The following is a 21,430-nucleotide window of genomic DNA, read 5'->3' on the forward strand; positions in this document are numbered from 1 at the left end:
GTTCCGGAGGGAGAAGGGAACGTTTTCAGCATCACTAAATTATTGTGTTGTACCTCACACACACACAGAGTGACAATAAACTCAATTAACTGAGCTACCAACACACTGCACAGGAATGAAATAAACAACTTTATGTTCAAGGAGTTCGGTGCATGTAAATAATACTAAAAATATGTTTTGGGCAACGCATGGAAAAGTCATTGTGTTGTACAACCCACTTGATATAGTTAATACACCACACAATATTTAACGAAATTAAGAACCATGTGCTTATAAATTAACATGTTGTGCCATTTACACACGCACAAGACCTAGAAAAAACGGAATTATTTGAGCTTCCAACATTTCCACTTTCTCACAGCATGTTAGACCCCCTGCTTTAAATGAAATATGTCTAAAGGCCAGATGTATGAAAGAATTGTCTCGTTCTGTATTTCTTAGCTTTTATCTCAAAAGGTAATAGCCTCATAATCTCCCCCAAACACCCTGGGACCTCTGCAAATTATTAAAATGCCCCTGTTCTCAGCAAGGCCACGACAGTGACCCACAGCTAGAGTGTCTAGGCCAAGCGTTCTGAAGGAGGCAAGTCAAAGATTTTCTCTCTGCTTCCCTTGGCAAGGTCTGAGTGGGAAAACAAAATCCCCCACATGGAAAGTTTTCTCCTGAGAAACCAATACTAGTCTGTTTGGGGACGTTGATTTGAATGGATTATTATTCTTCTCTTCTGATCTCTGAATTATTTCAGTTCAGTCTTTGTCCTCCCGATGTGTTGCAAGGTGTTGAATTGCGGGGGAGAGAGGCCAAGTCATGACGTCTCTTCCCCTCTTTCATAATTTCTTCCAACTTGTTAGGAAGTTCCTCTGCCTTGATGTGAGTCAAGCAGTGTCCATTGTCTCCGGGCTGTCTCGGAGGAGTCCGCATTGTACACGGTTCCTGGGAGAGTCCTTGGGAGCGTGGATACCTTCACTGGGCCAGCAGCGAGTCTGGCTCCTCCAGCGTCACACCGGAAAGGCTGGCGGTGGCCATTTCCCAGCCTCATCACATATTTCAGTGACGCACCCAGAGCAAAACTCCACCACTTCCCAGACAAGCCTAGCGCACACCATCCACCCAGGTATTAGCCTTCAACAGATCACGACTTTTACAATGATAGCTCACCAGGCCGACTCTGTACAAATCGTACCTTAATTCTATGAGAGTGGTGACTATGGGGCTTCCAGGGTGCTGCTTTGAGCACAGCCTGCCACCCCTGGGCTGACACTGCAATGGAGACGTCCCCGTAGAGTCTCTCTCTCCCGGGATAAAGATGGCAGCAGGGCTGGCCTGGGTCACCTGATGTGGGCTTCTGGAGCTCAAGCTGTGGGGCTGAAAAGTGGGGTGCAGATACTGGTGTTCCAGCTGAAGCCTGGGTTTGGAAACCCTCACCCCTCATGGGACCTCAGAGATTGAGCTCAAGCCCATCTGTCTCCACTGTCATTTTATAGCCCTGCAGCTGCAGCCCCAGAAGCCTGAGTCAGCTGCCCCGGGCTCTGAGACAGGTGCCCTGGGTGTTTTAATCGCTGTGGAGACATAACGTTGGGATATGTCTACAGTGCAATGATTCACCCATGGCTGGCTGGTGTCACATTAATCAGGGTCATGTGGCTTGGGCTGAAAAGTTGCAGTGTACAAATACAAAGAAACAAGAGCAAAAACCGGTTGCCTTTATAGCTAGATAGCTATAGATACATGGCAAATAGCAACAAGAATCAGCGTAGAGCTGGATCTAAAAAAATGAAAGATTAATCTTTGCTCTACAAATAATAACGACTGATAAATGGTAATATAAAAAAGGACCTGGAATTCCTTCATACTTTGACGGTTCTTGGAATGGCCTGCTAAACCCAGGGTTGTGAGTTCAATCCTTGAGGTGGCCATTTAGGGATTGGGGCAAAAATTGGGGATCGGTCCTGCTTTGAGCAGGGGGTTGGACTAGATGACCTCCTGAGGTCCCTTCCAACCCTGATATTCTATGATTCTATGAAGTTCCAGGCATATTGGCTAGAATTTTCAAGACACAGATTGTCAGAAAAACGTAACACGCTGAGTGCTCCACCTGAAACAACAGCAAATACTGTTGCCAAGATAGATAGATACATTGCAAAGAGCAACAAGAATCAATGTGGAGCTGAATCTGCAAAACGGAAAGATTAATCTTGCAATACAAATAATAATGTATTAATTATTATTATTAATTATTATTATTATGTCATAAAGGACCATGAATTCCTTCATACTTTTATCATCCTCAGGATGTTGCTGTGAATTCAGAGACATGACCGTTTTCTGGAGCAGCCATTGCAGTTTCAAAAGGAAATGCAGGCAGAAAACAAAGCAGGGAGGGTTGTGATGGGGGCGCATGAAAGGAGAGGAGGCTTGTTCCTCTTGAGTTTTCTTTCAGTTTCTCTTGTGATCGTGATGGAGGAAGCGGAAGCTTAATTTGAGTTTGTCCCCACTCCCCTCCTTCTGTCGGCGGAGTGTGTCTTCACCAGGAGTGCTTCCACCGAATGAAGAGGGGCAGTGTGGGGGGGCTGAGAAACGGGGTTCTTCACTCTGCGCAGCTGCCCACTGGGAGCCCAGCTGCCCCCTGGGCTCTTGACTCCCCACCTCCTCCCTGGAGTGGGAGCCGGCCACCTGGGCTTCTTGCCTGCCTGCTCCCAGCCAGGAGTGGGGGCGGGGGCCAAGTGCTCAGGCTTCTCGGCTCCCTGCGCTGGGAGCCGGGAGCTTTCGTGCAGCAGTCCCGCGAGGAGCCAGGCAGGTGCAGCCCCGCTGGGATCAGGGAGCGGAGGGCAGCCATGAAGGGAGCCAGCCGGAAGCCATGACATTGGCAAGACAGCCAGCAGCCCCTGTGAGTAAGGCAGTGTCTACACAGACACTGGGTTGTCCTAAGGACCCCAACACAATCCCCGTGCCTCTTGAGGAGCTGGAGTTACTATGTGGGTGTAGCAGGGCACTTACATAGATGGGACAAGGCTGTAGCGTGCACCGTGAGGTAATTAGGACAACGTAAAATGCTGTCGGCGGGCCTAACTGTGTAGTGTAGCCCAGGTTTTAATCTCCTGCTGATGGGTTATATGCTGGGTGCCTTGTTTCCTTTGCTTAGGAGTTCTTGTTCTCACACCTATCTCCTCGCTTTCCATTCCAGTTCAGGGAAGGAGAGAATAACCAAGTCTTCAGGTATGAAAAGGCAAAACATTTCTACATGACCCTTCGCAGTCAGTGAAACCTGTGGTGGGAAACGTGCCCTTGATTTTACTGCATTTTGGTTTCTTGTCTTGTTGGTTGCTCCCGAGGAGCTGGCAGGGAAATGTCCATGGAGAAGTGGAGTGGATGTGAGGTTTCTTGCTTACGAGATTTGCCTGCGTTTTGGCCTCATTGTGAGAAGGGCAAATTGGATGAGACATTGCAGCTTTTCTGATGCCTGTCTGAGTTTGGAAAGTAAGTTCTTTGTTGTCCTGTTCTTCAAAGGGGAACTGAGGGAGCGGATATACACTGGCAGCTGAGAAAGCCTTAGAAGGGGACATCCAAAGCTGGGCACAACTGGTTTCTGCAATGGATTGTAGTGTAGTGTGGTGGTTATCAAGTTTGCTTCACACGCAAAATATCCCTGACTTAAAACTAGGCAAAAACAGTGCCTTTTCCCCCGACTGATCACTTTTGGTCTTCCTCCATTCCAAGTCCTTTGCTGAAATACACCCGTATTTCCCACACTTTTTGTTCCTTTTTCTTTCCTTTTACGATATTTTAGGGTTGTAATTTAATGGCCACACAATTTTGCTCATGAATTAAAGTTTAACACAACATTTGACAGCCTTTTCCCATGCCCTCCTTTCTGTCACTTACAGGAGTTTACTTATGGGAATATTCACTGATTTATTGCACCGAGCATTTCAAAGGAAAGGTCAGAATCATTTACCTTGGATTCACTTTCCTTACTTCTTTCTAATTCTTTCTCTCACATAGATGGGGAAATCGCTGTTGGAGCAATTTAGCTTACCACTCTCTCTTTCTAGACGGAAGCTGACACAATTTAAAACTTCCCAATTTGCAAATATCTATGCGAAAATATTTTCTAAACCAATGCAGAGATCCTGGGCAAGGCTAGGGGTGAGGCAGATTAATAATTGGCTGTTCTTTATTTTGGTGCTTGCTAATTGACCATTTGGAATTTTAATACAGGATGGCATTACAGTCAAAAGATAATCTCAACATGTGGAGAAGAAATGGTTATACGGGCTAATAAATAATTTCTTGGTGTCACACCAAAAGTGATGCATTCCAGTGTGAAAGAAGAACTAATTCATGGCTTATGAGCATTTGGTATGTAGTTGTAGCCATGCAGGTCCCAGAAAAGCTTGTCTTTGTCCCCAACAGAAGCTGGCCCAGTCAAAGATATTATCTCACCCACCTGCGCGTTTGCTCGCCACACTACCTGAGACAAGCGGAAAGAGACTCAAAGCAGAGAAAAGGGAACAAAGAAGTTGAATTCCTAGCTGAAAAATGGGCCCTTTGTCAGCTGGAGGCAATCTCAGATGATTCTGGGACCTCTCGTGGCTATTGCTGGTTTTGAAAAAAGCCAGGTGTTATTTAGGCAATATCGCTTCTACTATATCCACTGAAGCAGATTTATGCTTCACGATTGCTGTATATCCAAAGAGATTCATTCAATTCAGCACACAAGTGAATAGAGATAGGCAGCTGGAGTCAGCCAGTTCGCCCCCATCTCAAAGTCTTTGGTTTTTAAAAAGGCCCCTTTTGGTGTCTATACAGGACAGGGCAGAAAACGGCCAGATAATAAGCTATTGGGGTGAAAGTTCTGAGGTTTTTTTTAATTTGCAGTGAAGACTGAATGGAGAATTGTGTCGAGAAGTTTCTTTCCCTGACTGAGGATGGAACCAAGGCAGCATCAAGGACACTCCTAACCAGTAGACCAAGGGTACTCAACAGGTGTACCATGGGCCAACTCAAGACAGCCAGAAATTTTTAATGGACCCTGAAATCTTTTTAAAAATCATAATAATAAGTAAATAAAATTATTTTCTCTGGAGTCTGGACCTTGATCGTATCTTGACAGAGATTTTGGACCTTGACAAAAAATAGTTGACTACCCCTGCAGTAGACCATAAGGGGGGGTAATGTAGGGATTTTTGGTTCAGCTCCTCTATGCTTTCTAAGGCTACTTGCTCTCCAGTTAAAGAAATCCATTCCAACCCTGATATTCTATGATTCTGTGAAATGGTCCATTCCCCATTTCAGAGGGGACAGGAACAGAGAGTGAAGGAACCCCTGTGCTCATAACCTGAGCTCAAGGAAAAGCATTGAAACAAGCTCGAATTATGATTTAGGTTCCTCCATCAGAATCCCAAGAGGAACACAAAAGAGGAACAATCCTCCTCTGCTTTCATTTACCCCACCGCATCCCTCTCCGCTTCTTCTTCCGCCTGCCTAGTGGCTTGATTTCCTTTCAGAGTGGTAGCCGTGTTAGTCTGTATCAGCAAAAACAATGAGGAGGACTTGTGGCACTTTGGAGACTAACAAATTTATTTGGGCGTAATCTTTCCTGGGCTAAAACCCACTTCATCACATGCATGGAGTGGAAAATACAGCAGGAAGAGATATATACAGAGTCCATGAAAAGATGGGGGTTGCCTTAAAATCATAGAAGATCAGGGTTGGAAGGGACCTCAGGATGCCAACCCCCTGCTCAAAGCAGGACCAACCCCAACTAAATCATCCCAGCCAGGGCTTTGTCAAGTCCCCTGCCCTCTGACATGTCCTTTCACAGAATCACAGAGTTGGAAGGGACCTCAGGAGGTCATCTAGTCCAATCCACTGCTCAAGGCAGGACCAATCCCCAATTTTTGCCCCAGATCCCTAAATGGCCCCCTCAAGGATTGAACTCACAGAGAACTGTTTGAAATGGGCCACCCTGTTTACCACTACAAAAAGTGATTTTTCCTCCTATTGCTAATAGCCCATGACATGCTAACAAAGAAACAGCCGTGATTTAAAATCTCCACTCAGAAATGGTGAACAACAGCAGAACCCAAAGTAACTGAAGGAAGGGCGGATGATCACAGTTAGTTCAATTGTTTAAGTCAATATTGTCTCAGATGTTCTGGGGAGAGAATTCCACTGTAAGTGTTTTTGTATTTTTTCAGGACATCAGACCCCCTGGGGAGAAGCTCCTCAAAGAAAATGTGGCCCCAGGAGTGTCAGAGAAGGGAATCACTCTTTGCCTTACAAGGTGGGTGAGGGAAACCTGCAGGGACTTAGATTCCTCCAGAGTCTGATGAAACCATTGGTGGGGAAAGTCCGGGGAAGCTGAGGAAGAGAAGGAGCGGTAAAAAGGGCTTGCAGCTCTTGTGCAATCCCCATGCTCCCAGCAGAAGGGTCCAGGGGGTTCAGCACTTCGGCTGCTTGTTGAGGACACAGAATTCAGAAGATGGCAAAGCTCAGAGCCCCGTTACATGGAGTCAGAATGCAATCAGCTCACAATGAGGGGGAGCAAACTCCCTCCCTTGCTCTCTATGCCAAAGTTCCTGTCAGCTCAATGTCCAGGTCGGCTGCTGAGAGGGTTGCAATGGGGTCAGTGAAGGCAGAGGAGGATTGTTCCTCCTGGGTTTTCTTTGTGTTGCTCTGTGATCCTAGTGGAGGAAGCTGACGCATCATTTGAGTTTGTTTCAGTGGCTTGGGTTGGGCTCAGGTTGTGACCCTGAGCACAGGGGTTCCTGCCCGCTCTGCTCTTAGCCGCTCAGGGAATGGACAAAGGAGCAGCTTCAGAAATTGGAGAGAAAATAGCCTAAGGAAGTGTAGCACAGCTGAGAAGAACAACAGCCCCATCTTCTCCCTGGTGGTCTAGTGGTTAGGATTTGGCGCTCTCACCACCACGGCCTGGGTTCAATTCCCAGTCAGGGAAAAGTGACTTTACAGCAAAACACCTTAATTTATTCTTCTCTTGCAATTTGAACAAATTGACGGTTTTTCCCTGACTCCCCCACCTTCTACGTGATCTTGGCAAGGGCTTTGGAGACCATATCAAAATCAAAGCTTCCCATTGACTAGGAGGAGAATATGGGCATGTTTCCACTGTGCACTTCGTTGTCCACAAATAGACAGGTGCAAATTCTTGTTCCCCCTTTCTAGCTAGCCTAACCAATGTTGTAACAACAGTAATAGACACTCAGGTTGACCCAAGATGTCAGTTTTCTTGCTGAAACAAAACCAAAAAATCATTTGGGGTCAACCAAATTCTTTCAGCAAATAAAATATTCACTCAAAAAACTTTCATCCCACTCTATATACCAATCTTTGGAAGTAACCATCTCAGCAAAACTGACCATTAGCCTCTTCCATTCCTGAGGGCTAGCTGCTGTCGTGTTCTAAGCATAGACGATGGGCCTTTCACCTGTTGGCCACTGGTTTCTAGCTTGCTCAGGTAGCACTGATGAAAGGCAATGTGGTTTAGTGGCAGACCTACTTCTATCCCTCTGTCCAACTAGGCGTGTTTGTTTCACACTAATTGTAAAAATACAATCAATGCATTTTGTTGATACCTAAATCTGGGATCAAGATGAAACATTGTGATTGTAAGTCAATGAGAAAATCTCTGCTGAGTTCGACAGAAGGAAGGTTTTCTCATCAGGTTCTAGCACACGATAAAAGTTCTGAAGGTTCTTAGAGTTTCCAGACACATGGGCCAGAATTTTCAGAAGGTCTCACCCCCACCCCTAGAGCCAGATTTTCAGAAGAACTCAGCTCCCATTTGGGCAATAAACATTTTGGCCAGATTTTCAGAAAGGCTCAACACACTGAGGGCTGAGCTATTTTGGAAACAAAAGGTGGTAGAAGTTGTGGGTGCTGGTTGCTTGGCCGTCTGGCCCACCAGGCAGGAGTTTGAGGTTCAACATTACTTTCTCAGAATGGTAGCAATCATCTTTTATTCCCTTAAAAAGGGAGCAGGGAGATGACATATAAAAATCGCTTGTGCTTTAGAAAGTCTCTAGAAGTTGAAAGAGATATGCCATCTCCACCTCCCTGGAAAGTTCACAACAAGTTAAAGAAAACTGTGATTGATAAGTGGCTTGACTAACAGTGACAGGCTGTCTAACGTGTCAAACTCAAGGCTGTGTCTTTCCGTCATTTGTGTTCTGGGCTCCATATGCAGGTGGGCGTTCAAATCCCCTTCCTGACACAATCATTGCCTTCTACATGAGAAATAGCCTCATTTCAACTTCTCCTGTAACATTACAACACCAACTGCTTCGCATTTCTATGCTAGAACTTGGAGGGAATTCAAAAGTGGTGCATTCAGGGCACCTAGTTGAGGTCACGGGTGGTCTAGTTATAAGCTAAGGTTGTTCAGTCCTGTCTGGGAGGGTAAGCTCTGGAGAACACGGATCATCTGAAGATTACTGAGGGGAAGCAGGAACATCTGATCCAGCCAGTGGAGGACAGCCATCTAGAATCCTAAGGAGATATTTTGGCATCTAGGGAGTGAGAAGTAAATCTCAGAACGGAGAGCTGAGGTGGTGCTGATGACTATTTCCTGCGGCTAAGGCTAAACGGGAGCGTGTACATCTAGGAACAAGGAATGTCAGCCACGTATACAGCAACAGTGGGATCTCAGCTAGGAGTCGAAAGGTCTTTTTACCTCTGTATTTGTTGTGCCCACTTCATCCAGTTCTGAGGTCCCCAGTTCAAGAAGGAGGATGAAACATTTGAGAGGAGAAAGAAGAGCCATGAGAAGGATGAAAGGCTTAAAACCCCCGCCTTGCTGTGATAGTCACAAAGAGCTCAGAAAAGGTTTAGGGGATGACGCTCTCACTCCCTAAGTACCTACATGGGGAACAATACTTACAAACAGGCTCTTCAATCTAACAGACAAATGTATAATGTGAGCCACTGGCTGGAAGTGAAGCTAGACATATTCAGATTGGAAATAAGGCATGCTTTCTGACAGGGAAGGGAATTAACCATTGAAAATCTTACCCAGAGTCCTGGTGGAGTCTCCATTCCTGGAAATTTTCAAATCAAAATTGGATCTATGTTTTTTTTAAACGGATCTGTTCTAGTTGAAAAGGAATTCTTCGGGGGCAGGTATCGGGCCCGTGCTAGACAAGAGGTCAGACTGGGTGTTTACGAAGACCCCTTGTGGTTTTAAAATATGGGAAACAAACCCTTAAATGACAAACGCTTTATTCTGTGAATCAAAAGGAAGTGCTTCCCCTGGCTCTTTTTCTCATTTTGTAAACAAGGGCTTGGAATTTCAACTCTCAGTGAAGCTTTGCCTTTAAACTGAATTAGGTGAATTTTCCAGCTCTTGATCCTCTGAGTCTAAGGAAGAATCCCTGAAAAGCAGGTGAGGTTGCAGTTCAGAATTTCATAGGTTAATTTGATGCCATCCAAGAGTGAACGCTTCGGTAGGGAACAAGTGAGAATTTGTTGACTGAGAAAAATTCCTGGTGAAAATTGGCAAAGCTGTGGATATTTTTAAACATTCCAGTGAATTTACACATGAAGATACAAACAGAGAGAGAAAGAGAAAATCACACACTGAACAGCCCCTTGTAGGCATTAACAAAAATCAGACCCACACAGCACACAGAGAATCATAGAATCATAGAATATCAGGGTTGGAAGGGACCCCAGAAGGTCATCTAGTCCAACCCCCTGCTTGAAGCAGGACCAATTCCCAGTTAAATCATCCCAGCCAGGGCTTTGTCAAGCCTGACCTTAAAAACTTCTAAGGAAGGGGATTCCACCACCTCCCGAGGTAACCCATTCCAGTGTTTCACCACCCTCCTAGTGAAAAAGTTTTTCCTAATATGCAACCTAAACCTCCCCCACTGCAACTTGAGACCATTACTCCTTGTCCTGTCATGTGCTATCACTGAGAATAGTTTAGATCCATCCTCTTTGGATCCACCTTTCAGGTAGCTAAAAGCAGCTATCAAATCCCCCCTCATTCTTCTCTTCTGTAGACTAAACAATCCCAGTTCCCTCAGCCTCTGCTCATAGGTCATGTGTTCCAGTCCCCTAATCATTTTTGTTGCCCTTCGTTGGACTCTCTCCAATTTATCCACATCCTTCTTGTAGCGTGGGGCCCAAAACTGGACACAGTACTCCAGATGAGGCCTCACCAATGTCGAATAGAGGGGAACGATCACGTCCCTCGATCTGCTGGCAATGCCCCTACTTATACAGCCCAAAATGCCATTGGCGTTCTTGGCAACAAGGGCACACTCTTGACTCATATCCAGCTTCTCATCCACTGTCATCCCTAGGTCCTTCTCTGCAGAACTGCTGCCTAGCCATTCGGTCCCTAGTCTGTAGCGGTGCATTGGATTCTTCTGTCCTAAGTGCAGGACTCTGCACTTGTCCTTGTTGAACCTCATCAGATTTCTTTTGGCCCAATCCTCCAATTTGTCTAGGTCCCTCTGTGTCTACCACTCCTCCCAGTTTAGTGCCATCTGCAAACTTGCTGAAGGTGCAATCCACACCATCCTCCAGATCATTAATGAAGATATTGAACAAAACCGGCCCCAGGACCGACTCTTGGGGCAGTCCACTAGATACCGGCTGCCAACTAGACATGGAGCCATTGATCAGTAGACATATGTACATAAGGGAAAGCCACACAAAACATACAGAAAAAGCACACAAGACGAAAGCACAAAAACCACATACCAAAAGAATACGAAGCAAAAAACAATTTGCCTGCAAAAATCAGACACACGCACACAAAACTATGCAAGGCATCCACAGAAATCACACAGGACCCACATGCTCATCAACCTGACAGACAAAAACCACATGAACATATCGAAAGCCAGGCAGGGTTTGAGTCTCACAGCCAAGAGGGAGTGCAGGAAGGTGGTTTGGGGAGCAAAGGTTGAGGGGGAAGTCAGGGGCTCAAGAATCACAGGATGGGCAGTGCTCTGGGCTCTGCTTGATGCCTCCTGACACAGGGTGCAGATGGAGAATGGAGCCTTGTAGATCTGTGGAATCTGTCCTGCACTCTGCAGAGGAAGAGAACCTGGGTGTCTTCTGAGCCGGAATTGTATTTTCCGACGGGCAAGATGAATGGCAGAAGCCATTGCTTAAAGAAAGCTGATGCTTGAACTCACAACCTCAGCATCTGAGTGGACCAGATCATACGTCTGAGGGAAGGCAGCAGAAGGAGACTGCGCCAATTGGAAGGCATGAGATGCACTGTGCTAGAGTTGGGGGTTCCACGACCACCGCTCCCAAGAGAAGGAGGCGGGTGGTGGTGGTCGGGACTCTCTCCTCAGGGAGACTGAGTCATCTATCTGCCATCCCAACCGGGAAAACCGAGAAGTCTGCTGCTTGCCAGGAGCTAAGATTCGTGATGTGACGGAGAGACTGCCGAGACTCATCAAGCCCTCGGATCGCTACCCCTTCCTGCTTCTCCATGTGGGCACCAATGATACTGCCAAGAATGACCTTGAGCGGAGCACTGTGGACTACATGGCTCTGGGAAGAAGGATAAAGGAGTTTGAGGTGCAATTGGTCTTCTCGTCCATCCTCCCCGTGGAAGGAAAAGGCCAGGGTAGAGACCGTCGAATTGTAGAAGTCAACGAATGGCTACGCAGGTGGTGCCGGAGAGGCGGCTTTGGATTCTTTGACCATGGGATAGTGTTCCAAGAAGGAGGAGTGCTAGGAAGAGACGGGCTCCACCTTACGAAGAGAGGGAAGAGCATCTTCGCAAGCAGGCTGGCTAACCTAGTGAGGAGGGCTTTAAACTAGGTTCACTGGGGGAAGGAGACCACAGCCCTGAGGTAAGTGGGATACCAGGAGGAAGCACGAGCAGGAGTGCAGGAGAGAGGAGGGCTCCTGCCTCATACTGAGAAAGAGGGGCAATCAGCGGGTTACCTCAAGTGCCTATACATAAATGCACAAAGCCTGGGAAACAAGCAGGGAGAACTGGAAGTCCTGGCAAAGTCAAGGAATTCTGATGTGATTGGAATAACAGAGACTTGGTGGGATAACTCACATGACTGGAGTACTGTCATGGATGGATATAAACTGTTCAGGAAGGACAGGGAGGCCAGAAAAAGTGGGGGAGTTGCACTGTATGTAAGGGAGCAGTATGACTGCTCAGAGCTCAAGTATGAAACTGCAGAAAAACCTGAGAGTCTCTGGATTAAGTTTAAGATTAAGTTTAGAAGCGTGAGCAACAAGGGTGATGCAGTGGTGGGAGTCTCCTATAGACCACCGGACCAGGGGGATGAGGTGGATGAGGCTTTCTTCTGGCCACTCGCAGAAGCTACAAGATGGCACGCCCTGGTTCTCATGGGGGACTTCAATCACCCCTATATCTGCTGGGAGAGCAATACAGCGGTGCACAGAAAATCCAGGAAGTTTTTGGAAACTGTACGGGACAATTTCCTGGTGCAAGTGCTGGAGGAACCAACTAGGGGCGGAGCTCTTCTTGACCTGCTGCTCACAAACCGGGAAGAATTAGTAGGGGAAGCAAAAGTGGATGGGAACCTAGGAGGCAGTGGCCATGAGATGGTCGAGTTCAGGATCCTGACACAAGGAGGAAAGGAAAGCAGCAGAATACGGACCCTGGACTTCAGAAAAGCAGACTTTGACTCCTTCTGGGAACTGATGGGAAGGATCCCCTGGGAGAATAACATGAGGGGGAAAGGAGTCCAGGAGAGCTTGATGTACTTTACAGAATCCTTATTGTGGTTACAGGGACAAACCATCCCGATGTGTAGAAAGAATAGTAAATATGGCAGGCGACCAGCTTGGCTTAACAGTGAAATCCTTGCTGATCTTAAACACAAAAAAGAGGCTTACAAGAAGTGGAAGATTGGACAAATGACCAGGGATGAGTATAAAAATATTGCTCGGGCATGTAGGAATGAAATCAAAAAGGCTAAATCACACCTGGAGTTGTAGCTAGCGAGAGATGTTAAGAGTAACAAGAAGGGTTTCTTCAGGTATGTTGGCAACAAGAAGAAAGCCAAGGAAAGTGTGGGCCCCTTACTGAATGAGGGAGGCAACCTAGTGACAGAGGAGATGGAAAAAGCTAATGTACTCAATGCTTTTTTTGCCTCTGTCTTCACGAGGTCAGCTCCCAGACTACTGCACTGGGCAGCACAGCATGGGGTGGAGGTGGCAAGCCCTCTGTGGAGAAAGAAGTGGTTCGGGACTATTTAGAAAAGCTGGATGTGCACAAGTCCATGGGGCCGGATGCGTTGCATCCGAGAGTGCTAAAGGAATTGGTGGATGTGATTGCAGAGCCATTGGCCATTATCTTTGAAAACTCATGGCGAACGGGGGAAGTCCTGGATGACTGGAAAAAGGCTAATGTAGTGCCAATCTTTAAAAAAGGGAAGAAGAAGGATCCGGGGAACTACAGGCCAGTCAGCCTCACCTCAGTCCCCGGAAAAATCATGGCGCAGGTCCTCAAGGAATCAATTCTGAAGCACTTCGAGGAGAGGAAAGTGATCAGGAACAGTCAGCATGGATTCACCAAGGGAAAGTCATGCCTGACTAATCTAATTGCCTTTTATGATGAGATAACTGGTTCTGTGGATGAAGGGAAAGCATTAGACGTGTTATTAATTGACTTTAGCAAAGCTTTTGACACGGTCTCCCACAGTATGCTTGTCAGCAAGTTAAAGAAGTATGAGCTGGATGGATGCACTACAAGGTGGGTAGAAAGCTGGCTAGATTGTCAGGCTCAACGGGTAGTGATCAATGGCTCCATGTCTAGTTAGCAGTCGGTATCTAGCGGAGTGCCCCAAGGGTCGGTCCTGGGGCCGGTTTTGTTCAATATCTTCATAAATGATCTGGAGGATGGTGTGGATTGCACCCTCAGCAAGTTTGCGGATGACACTAAACTGGGAGGAGAGGTAGATACGCTGGAGGGAAGGGTAGGATACAAAGGGCCCTAGACAAATTGGAGGATTGGGCCAAAAGAAATCTGAGGAGGTTCAACAAAGGACAAGTGCAGAGTCCTGCACTTAGGATGGAAGAATCCAATGTACCGCTACAAACTAGGGACCGAATGGCTCGGCAGCAGTTCTGCAGAGAAGGACCTGGGGTGACAGTGGATGAGAAGGTGGAGATGAGTCAACAGTGTGCCCTTGTTGCCAAGAAGGCTAATGGCATTTTGGGCTGTATAAGTAGGGGCATTGCCAGCAGATCGAGGGATGTGATCGTTCCCCTCTATTCGACACTGGTGAGGCCTCACCTGGAGTACTGTGTCCAGTTTTGGGCCCCACACTACAAGAAGGATGTGGAGAAATTGGAGAGAGTCCAGTGAAGGGCAACAAAAATGATTCGGGGTCTGGAACACATGTCTTATGAGGAGAGGCTGAGGGAACTGGGATTGTTTAGTCTACGGAAGAGAAGAATGAGGGGGGATGTCATAGCTGCTTTGAACTAAATGAAGGTGGATCCAAAAAGGACGGATCTAGACTATTCTCAGTGACAGCAGATGACAGGACAAGGAGTAATGGTGAAGTTGCAGTGGGGGAGATTTAGCTTGGATATTAGGAGAAACTTTTTCACTAGGAGGGTGGTGAAACACTGGAATGGGTTACTTCGGGAGGTGGTGGAATCTCCTTCCTTAGAAGTTTTTAAGATCAGGCTTGACAAAGCCCTGGCTGGGATGATTTAGTTGGGGATTGGTCCTCCTTTGGGCAGGGGGTTGGACTAGATACCTCCTGAGGTCCCTTCCAACCCCGATATCCTAGGATTCTATGATCATTTGGCCAACAACATGTAGCAAAGCACCCAACTAAGTTGCATGAATGCTCTATAAGCCACTCCTCAATTATACAGAGACACCAGCATATCTCCCCAGCTCTCAGCCTTGCACCTCAGAAATGTACCATCTTACACGGCTCATGGCCTTCTCTTGAAAAGTGTAAGCTCATTAATTAGTTCGCCACTTCATCAAAAATAAAGGGGACATGCACCAGCCTTTGTCATGTGAGCAACTTTCCCAAACACTTTGGACAAACTCAGGAGTAAGTATAAAATATTAAAATAAGTTTATTAACTACAGAAAGTTAGATTTTAACTGAGTCTAACTGTTGGTCACAGAGGTCAAAAGTGGTTACATAACAAATGAAAATAGACTCCCAGTCTACACTCTAATTTGAATATACTAAGCAAGAATTGGATCAAACAGCTTTTCTCACTCACTGGTTGCTCCAGGCAATGTTGAGTTCTTAATACACAGACTGAATTCCCTCTCAGCCTGGGACCAATCTCCGCAGTTCAAATTCTGAGTCTTCCAGACAATCTTCCAGGTGTTGAGATTGGGGAAGATACAGGTCATGTGGGGGTGTCTTTGACTCTCATACGTATTTTTTCTCCAGCTGCTAGGTAGATTCTTGCCGTGATGCTGGGGTTAGTTAGCCCCCAATATGGAGCAGCAGTTTGCCTCCTGCACCTTGTGGTAGGCGTCTCACAGCTCCTTCCCTTTGACCCCGCACGGCAGTGTGTCCCTGTCATGGCCCCTTTCTATCATGCATCACGAAATCTGCGTGCGCACCTCGGGAGTTACACCACAGAAAGCTGCTTTCCTGTGCAGAAACTTGCCCATGTAGACAAGGCCGCAGAGGGCTTACATAAGAACGCACGACAGGTCATAGACTGGGTCAGACCAATGCTCCGTCAAGCCCAGTGTGCTACCTGAGAGCGACCAGTGCCAGATGCATTGGATGGAAAGAACAGAACAGGCTTGTTGACCTGCAAGGTGAGGGTCTTTCACCTTTATATTTAACTTCATTGTTGTCAATTCCTACTTATCCTATATCTAACTACCCCTCCTCTGAGGTCTCTGGGCAAATCAGGTGTGAACCACTCCTTTGACACAGACGTGTCCCAATCCAGCTGAACTGAGGCAGAATTTGGGCCAATGTCAGTTTGGAAAAGGCCTGCTTCACCCAGCAGGTTTCTCAAAGTATCCGTTGCTGTGAACCGCATGTCGTGTGGATGTGCGAACTCGGAAGATAGCAAACATGAAAAAAAAAAAACGCAAAGCCGGTTCTGAGGTTTCCAGAGCCAGGGCTGAGGGTTAAAGAGCTGTGCTCAAAAGGACAAGGGTCTCAACAGCTATAAAAAGAACTAGTTGCAAAAACAAAACAAAAATTACATGGAAAAAAAACAACCAAACAACAACCACCCAGAAAAGCTCCCATCACTCGCCCATCACCATTGTAGATCTTGACATCTCCTGCCTAATGTGACATCTTTGCTTTGCGAACAAGAGCCCTGGGGAACTCTCTGGCTCACCTGTGTGGGTGGAAGGGATCTCACACTACGTGGGAAGGCTGCATCATGAGAAAAACCACCTGTGCTCTACTTTCACACTTTCTAATCTTTCAGAGTAGCAGGAGGCGGAAAAGTGAGACACATGCATTAGACTCAAGAGCAAAACTAAGAGACCAAACCACAGACTCTGGACTCAGCATTCATGTATCCTGCAGTCTGAACTTGGAATCTGTTACATTCCCTCATTGGCTACCATCATTTAACCAACACGGAAGTGCTTCTTGTCCAGCAAGGCAGCCAGTTTGGGACCCATAGGCATGGCATGGCTCTGAAGGAATCAGCTGTTTCTCTCTGTGCTTCAGGAAACTTGGGATCCAAATGGTAAAAGACAGTTGTTCCCAGTTTCATCATGGCATCCTTTAGAAGTGTGAGCAATTCTAAAAACAGTTTACCTTGGCCACAGGTCACCATAGCGTCCATCTCTGGGGTGAAAATCAACCACTCGTACCTCTCATTTCTACCTGAGTTCTTGTCAAATCTTTGACCTTAGTTGTAGCAATTTTACACGGCTCTGGCGTAGAATTCTTCACCAACCACACGACATACCAGTAGCGATACTGAGGTAGAACTCCCCCAAATATGCCCTTTTGTTTCTTTAATCTGGTGCAACAGATTTAAATAAGGGACTAAATTCAGGTGCGGCTTAGAATCCCTCTAAGACACCAAATGTCAGGTATCTACTCAAAATGGGTGTCTTTCTGCAGCTCTATCACATTCCTCATGGATGTCATTTCCTACACATTTACAGCATCTGCCAGGAGTGAGCTGAACAGAAATGTCACTTCCATTTTTCCCATCTCTACCTAGGAAGGGATTGCATTTCCCAAATAAGAGGCAACATGCACCTGATTAGGAAGGGAAGATCTTCAGGAGCAACCTCCTGCAGGGCATGGGCCACAACTGCTTTGGGAGGCAAATGAATGGGTCTTTTGCTTAGTTCCAAATCATTTACTAGAGAATCCTCTTCCCAGCCCCTTCGGGAAATATTGACCTTAGCAATTGAAGAACAGGGGGATAGAGATGGTGATGGAGAATCCCTCTGATTTACCCTATGTTCTTCTGTTGTTACAGAGGGGAAAAGACATTTTTCCCTCTCCCTTCCCTATTCCTGCTCTTTGTTATACTTCAATATATTTTAAGGGAGGAAAACGGTAGTAAAAATATCTGCCTTCAGGAAAACCTGAAGCAACAGCGCTCTGATGAACTGTGACAACTGGGAATGAAACAATATGTTCCTGGTGGGGGAACTTGATGACTAACAATTGTTTTTAAATGGGGGAACAGTATAACTGTGATGCTCACGGTTTGTTTAGACTAGGACATGTGATGGAGTTTAGGTCAGGTCAAGGGGAAAGCTAATGCCAACCACTGCACCTCGGCTGCATCTGCACGACAACTGTAATTGTCTTTTAACACCAAGATCACTAATTTGAGCAGCCAATGCCATGTACAGTCCTAGTGGATGTAAGGCACGGGTAGTTTTTGCCTCAGTGTAGCTTGTTGGGAACAAACCTCTCTCCGCCACCTGGAGCTGATGAACATTCCTGGCTGGAGGGACACACGCTCCTTTGACCCAAAAGGAAAGGAGTTGATAGAAAACATCTATCATCTAAACATCTATAACAAAGTGGGAATTAGCAAATGTGATTTAAAAGAAAAAAATACCTTTGGCCAGCCCTAGTCAAGGCATTTGTTACAGATCCCTCCCATGTGGATTTTCTGATGTCTAATAAGGGTTGAGCGCTGATTGAAGCTTCTCCCACACTCAGAGCACGTGTAGGGCCTCTCTCCTGTGTGGATTCGCCGATGTGTAATAAGGTGTGAGCTCTGCTTGAAGTGTTTGCCACACTCACGGCATCCATACGGTTTCTCACCCGTATGGATTCGCCGATGTCTAATAAGGTGTGAGCTCTGCTTGAAGTGTTTCCCACACTCAGGGCATCCATAAGGTTTCTCACCTGTGTGGATTTTCCAATGTGTAATAAGGTGTGAGCTCTGCTTGAAGTGTTTCCCACACTCAGGGCATCCATAAGGTTTCTCACCCGTGTGGATTCTCTGATGTGTGAGAAGGCCCGAGCTCCCTTTGAAGCTTTTCCCACACTCGAGGCATGTGTAGCGTGTTCCTTCCAAGTTCATTCTCTCACGTGTAATAAGGTCTGACTGGCTACCGAAGTTTTCCTCTGGCCTCTGCTGACTCTCACAGGCTTTTGTTTTTTCTGGGCGTGCACAGCTCCCAGAATCATTCCCTTTGGACCTTCCTGACAACATCCCATGGGCTTCTACTCGCTCAGCATCTTCCTGCTGTGGTTCCTCCTCGTTTTCACTCACCATCCCAACACCTGATGGGAGACCGAGAGAATCCAGACGTAAGTCTCTGCCTGCGCCAGAGAGAAAGGAAATCTCAGAGAGAAGAATGGGAAAAGGGATGAAGGAACCAAAATGTGTACAGGACAGATCAAACCTATCAGGAGCTTATTTTCCCTTCAACCTTCCCCAGAGGAGAGAAAGGAAGGGATCAGTTCTGGGTCCGTATCTCAGAAGAAATCTCAGGGGACAGCGAGACTGGGGAGGGACCTGCTGCCAGTTGTCAGTCAGGATAGGTGGGAAGCCATGAGTGACCTCTGCCTAACGATTCTACATCTGCAGGGAACAATCCAGAACTTGGAGAGCTCACAAGGTCTTTGTAGGGCATCCCAAATGTTTCCTGTATTCACCGACAGTTTTGGGGTTGGTTTAACCAATGCCTCACCTATGCAGGGAGCTCTCGGGAGCACTTTTTTCTTAGAGCCATGAACGTCTGGGATGCACGACTCCTCCCCTCGTTCCAGCTGCGAGATCACATCAGTTCTGGAAACTGGAAACCCTGCTCAAGGCAAAGAAAACAAGGGAGGTCAGTGGAATTTGTGGGATACTTGTCACAAAGAATATTCCATGCTTTTAAGCCCAGCTCACTTTTAAGTAGTAACGTCCCAAGGCCGGCTTCCTTGGCTCAAAGTGCCAGGAGATGATTATTATAAATCATATTCATTACCTTAGTGCCTAAGGGCCAACTAACAGTGGGTCCTCATTTTGCTAGGCACAGTACAAACCGAGAAGCGTTGATGGCCCGTGCCCTGAAGAAGTTACAATCTAAATAGACAAGGCAGACACAGAATGGGGAAAGGGGTAGAACCCACCAGCAGAGTGAACTCCGTGAAGGCAGAGTGGCAGATCTGATCAACACAGGCCTAGATCTTGAGACTATCGGATTTAATGTTACAACCAGGGCCAGTGTTTTCCGGAAATTGTCGCTAGGACTGCATTTTTTCCCAAAATTACTCTTTGTTTCTGGAATCACCGTTAATATCCGGAATTGCTGATCAGAGGGTGGGTGGGGCATGCAAGGTCACAATCCCCCAGATTTCTCCCTGGAGACACCCGTCTCCTCCCCAGGGCACAGGCTGGCTGCGGTTGAGACTTGATGCCGATTTCTTCCCTCCTCATACAAGTCTGGGATCGGCAGTGGGACGCCAGGCTCTCTCATCATGCTGCAGAGAGGACGGCAGTCACAGCTGCTCGCGGCCGTGTCCACAGCACCTCTCCCCTGCTCATCTGCCCTGTACACAGCTGGTTCATGCCCCGTCTCTCCAGCGCACAGCTGGCTCTAGGCTCTCAATGCCCAGTATCTGAGCCCCACCGCCCCCACACAGCCGGCTCCTGTCCCCTCCCCCCAAGGCACTTTCAGGCTTTAAAGGATTAGATATTGCTCACGTTTGTCAATTACTCTCTTTTCATTGCCTGCAAACTCTTGCCCTAATTATGACTGTTATCTGTATATCTAAGCCAGCCCTTGAAAGCATGAATTCTTCACAGACTATGATGCCGAGATGCACCACATGATACCAGGAAGGGCTGCGGGATGGGTTTCCTGTGCAAGCTGGTATCGCTACGGGGTGATGAATGCCAGATCTCATGGCTGGTTATGCAGAGTTCCACCTTTTGAAGGTTTACCCAACGCAGAAAGGGGAAGTGACGGATTTCCCCTCATTCAGGAGACTGAAGACAACAGACTTTTGGGGGATAAACAGCTGAGTTTGAGATGACTGAGGGGGGTCTTTCTGGGCTACAAACTCACAGGACCTGATAACCACCAGGAGGTAACCCTTTAAGAAAGGTTTTAATACACTTTGGAACTGATCAGGGATTCCCATGAGGACCGCTGAGGGAATGAAGGTAAACACACATTTGGATGCTCTTTTTGTTTTATGAGAACGGGAACAGGAAGGGCAGTGATATCACTGAATGCAGGATCTCAGCAGGACGAGGTGTCAGGATAGCACCATATTGCAGCCCATTGGAAAACATAATCCCAACTACACATACAAAATGATGGGCTCTAAATGAGCTGTTTCCACTCAACAGAGGGATCTTGGAGTCACTGGGCACAGTTCTCTGAAAACATCAACTCAGTGTGCCACGGCAGTCAAAAAGCTAAGAGAATGTTGGGAATCATTCTGAAATGGATAGATAAGACGACAGAAAATATCATATCGCCTCTATATAAACCCATGGTACACCCACATCTCGAATACTGCCTGCAGATGTGGTTGCCCCATCTCAAAAAAAGATATATTGGAATTGGAAAAGGTTCAGAAAAGGGCAACCCAAATGATTACAGGTATGAAACTCTTCTCTACGGGGAAAGATTAAAAAGACCGGGACTATTCAGCTTGGAAAACAGACAAAGGGGGGATATGAGAGAGGTCTATAAAATCAAAACTGCCGTGGAGAAAGTAAATAAGGACGTGTCATTTACTCCTTCTCATAACACAAGGACTAGGAATCTCCCAATCAAATTAATAGGCAGCAGGTTTAAAAGAAACAAAAGGAAGTATTTCTTCACACAACGCACAGTCAACCTGGGGAACTCTTTGCCAGATGACGTTGTGAAGGCCAAGATTATAATAGGGTTACAAAAAAAAAAACAAAACACCATGAGAAATCTATTGAGGACAGGTCGTGAATGGTTATTCGCCAGGATGGGCAGGGATGGTGTCCCTAACTTCTGTTTGTCATAAGCTGTGAATGG

General features: G+C 46.7%; 1 non-coding gene across 1 annotated transcript; it reads left to right on the forward strand.

Moving 5' to 3' along the window:
- The first annotated feature begins 6,886 nt into the window (after nucleotides 1-6,886).
- Nucleotides 6,887-6,958, forward strand: TRNAE-CUC (transfer RNA glutamic acid (anticodon CUC)). Its single transcript has one exon. It is a non-coding gene; the product is annotated as a tRNA-Glu (tRNA).
- Nucleotides 6,959-21,430: the final 14,472 nt, after the last annotated feature.

The sequence above is a fragment of the Lepidochelys kempii genome, unplaced genomic scaffold (assembly GCF_965140265.1).
Source record: "Lepidochelys kempii isolate rLepKem1 unplaced genomic scaffold, rLepKem1.hap2 scaffold_78, whole genome shotgun sequence".
Lineage (NCBI taxonomy): Eukaryota > Metazoa > Chordata > Testudines > Cheloniidae > Lepidochelys > Lepidochelys kempii.